Source organism: Arachis ipaensis, chromosome B1, assembly GCF_059453495.1.
Source record: "Arachis ipaensis isolate K30076 ecotype BB chromosome B1, ASM5945349v1, whole genome shotgun sequence".
Taxonomy (NCBI): Eukaryota; Viridiplantae; Streptophyta; class Magnoliopsida; order Fabales; family Fabaceae; genus Arachis; species Arachis ipaensis.
Genome location: NC_142436.1, coordinates 12,663,365 through 12,667,164, shown reverse-complemented (window position 1 = coordinate 12,667,164; position 3,800 = coordinate 12,663,365).

Here is a 3,800-nt window from a genome sequence, read left to right as displayed (position 1 = left end):
TTTCTGCAAAAACCCGTGAAAAATCGCGAACCGACAGTTGAACGGTTGAACCAATTCAAGTATGCTCGGTACCGCATGAGAAAAAGTGAAAACCGTCAAAAACCTTAAAAAAATGTTAGAAATGAAAAATCGGGCGTTAATTTTAAAGGTTTGGCCCAAAGTTGGGCCAAACGGGCTAAAAACGCTAACGGGTTGGACCGGACACAAGTTGAGCCCAAGCCCAACAATATATAAGTACATTAAGTGGAAAACTCAGCCACTTCTACCACACACCAGCAGCAGAAACGTGAAATTGAAGAAGAGGAGAGGTGAGGGTTTTAAACACTATTCACCATCTTCTTCATTCAACCATAACTTGAGCTACGAAGCTCCGATTCGCGTGCTGTCAGCTGCTACACGAAGCTCTTGTCAAGCTCTTCAATTTCATTTAAATAAAGTGGTAAGGAACTTTCAATTTCTTGCCCATTTTTTCATTCCATTACAGATTCGGTTTTTGGCTATGGTGAATGAATGGTTCTTGTGATTTTGATTAATTAGGTACACTCTAGTACTTGATTATTATTGGGTTTTGTCCCAATCATCTTTGGGTAAGGTGAGCCTACTTGATCTCTTGTGGTTTTATGTATATATGAAACCCTAGGTTGAATTATTATAAATTATATGTGATATTAGCTTGAATATTGGAGCTTGTTGGTGATTATTGATGCTTGTGGAGTTGATTGGTAGCTTGGATTGTGGTTGAAAGCGTGACTTGTGCTCAATTGGGGTTTTGGTACATATTGGGAATCGGCCAAGGTATGGTTTCGGTTTTCTCTATGTAGTATATAATATTCATGGACACTTAGGCTAGTGACCCATAGGATAGAGTTGAATTTATGTGGTTGTTGATGATGTTTGGTTGATGTTCTATGTTGAATTAATATGGTTATGATTGAGAAATAATGATATTGAGATTATGATGTATGATAAATTGGGGTGAATGACTATTGTTGTTTATGGCTTAGAAGCATGAATGAGTTTGATGATAGAAAATTAATGTTGATATAATGATGAATGGTGAGTGTGTTGGTGAAAAGTTATTAATAATTGTAATATGATGATATTGATGTTGAAAATGATGAAGTATGATGAGAGATTGGTATAAATTGTGGTTTGTGGCCCAAGAGGGTAGCTTTTGGTGAAAAATGGATCTTGGAGGGGCTTTAATTGGTTTGGTAGTGTTTTGGTTGATTTGAGATGTGAAAGTTGGAAAAATTGGCAAATTGGGTTATTAGATAAAAGTTGGTTTTTGATGAACTTTGTTCGATCATAACTTTTGCCTTGGTTTTCGAAACTGACTGAAATTTGTTTAGAATTAAAGATCTTTGAAAACCCTTTAAATTGATATGAAGTTTGTGAAAATTAAAATTTTGTAGAGGGAGTTATGATCATTCAAAGTTGGTGTTAAAAATCTGAAATTCTGTAAAATTACAGAATTTCATGATTTCTGATATGTGTGAGCGCACACCCTCGTGCGGACGCACACTGATGAGCGGATAATTTATACGCTTTTTGGCATTGTTTTTAGGTAGTTTTTAATATGTTTTAGTCACTTTTATTATATTTTTATTAGTTTTTAAATAAAAATCACATTTCTGGACTTTACTATGAGTTTGTGTGTTTTTCTGTAATTTTAGGTATTTTCTGGCTGAAATTGAGGGAGCTGAGCAAAAATCTGATTCAGGCTGAAAAAGGACTGCTGATGCTGTTGGATTCTGACCTTCCTGCACTCGAAATGGATTTTCTGGAGCTACAGAAGTCCAAATGGCACGCTCTCAATTGTGTTGGAAAGTAGACATCCAGGGCTTTCCAACAATATATGATAGTCTATACTTTGCTCAAGGATAAATGACGTAAACTGGCGTTCAATGCCAGTTCCATGCTGCATTCTGGCGTTAAACGCCAGAAATATGTTACAAGTTGGAGTTAAACGCCCAAAACAGGTTACAACCTGGCGTTTAACTCCAAAAACAGCCTAGACATGTGTAAAGCTCAAGTCTCAGCCCAACACACACCAAGTGGGCCCCAGAAGTGAATTTCTGCATTATCTATCATAGCTTATTCATTTTCTGTAAACCTAGGTTACTAGTTTAGTATTTAAACAACTTTTAGAGATTTATTTTGTACCTCATGACATTTCAGATCTGAACTTTGTACTCTTTGACGGCATGAGCCTCTAAACTCCATTGTTGGGGGTGAGGAGCTCTGCTGTGTCCCGATGAATTAATGCAATTATTTCTGTTTTCTATTCAAACACGCTTGTTTCTATCTAAGATGTTCATTCGCACTTCAATATGACGGATGTGATGATCCGTGACACTCATCACCATTCTCAACCTATGAACGCGTGCCTGACAACCACCTCCGTTCTACCTTCGATTGATTGAGTATCTCTTGGATTCATTAATCAGAATCTTCGTGGTATAAGCTAGAATCCATTGGCAGCATTCTTGAGAATCCGAAAAGTCTAAACCTTGTCTGTGGTATTCTGAGTAGGATTCAGGGATTGAATGACTGTGACGAGCTTCAAACTCACAAAGGTTGGGCATAGTGACAGACACAAAATGATCAACGGATCCTATTCCAGCATGAGTGAGAACCGACAGATGATTAGCCGGACGGTGACAGCGCACCTGGACCATTTTCATTGAGAGGACGAATGGTAGCCATTGACAACGGTGATCCACTAACATACAGCTTGCCATAGGAGGAACCTTGCGTGCGTGAAGAAGAAGACAGGGGGAAAGCAGAGATTCAGAAGACAAAGCATCTCCAAACTCCAACATATTCTCTATTACTGCAGAACAAGTATTTATTTCATGCTCTTTTAATTTTCGCAATTCAACTTGATAAATATAATTGATATCCTGACTAAGAGTTACAAGATAACCATAGATTGCTTCAAGCCAACAATCTCCGTGGGATTCGACCCTTACTCACGTAAGGTATTACTTGGACGACCCAGTGCACTTGCTGGTTAGTTGTGCGAAGTTGTGATAAAGAGTTGAGATTACAATTGTGCGTACCAAGTTGTTGGCGCCATTGATGATCACAATTTTGTGCACCAAGTTTTTGGCGCCGTTGCCGGGGAGGGAACAAGAATTTCGCATTTGTTTTCGGCAACAACAGTGCCATGTTTTTGGTCCGGCAACAGCACCAAGTTTTTGGCGCCGTTGCCGGGGATTGTTCGAGTTTGGACAACTGACGGTTTATTTTGTTTCTTAGATTAGGAAAATTTTTTCTTTTTTAGAATCTTCTATTATTGTTTTTTGTTGAAAATTTTTTTTAAAATCCTTATTTTCTCTTTTTAAATTTTTCGAAAATTTTATAAACTGATAATTGAGTTTTTTTGTTTGAGTTTAGTTTCATATTTTAAGTTTGGTGTCAATTGCATGTTTTTATTTCCTTTTAAATTTTCGAATTTGTGTTCATTGTTTTTTCTTAATCTTCAAGTTGTTCTTGTTTATTTTCCTTGTTTGATCTTTAGTTTTTCTTGTTTTGTGATTTTTCTTTTTTTTCTTGTGCATTTTCGAATTATTAGTATCCAAAAAATAAAATATAAATAAGATATTTTATACATTAAATACCTTTATTAAAACACTTTAAATTTATAACTCAATTGGCTATAGCGTTGTGTCTATGTTCTTGTGAATAGTTGCTCCTTTGAGTCTTTCTTTCTAAAATCTTTTCAAAAATAATTTTTCTTTGATTAAATCTTGTGTCAAGTTTTAAGTTTGGTGTTTTCTTGTTAGTTCTTATTT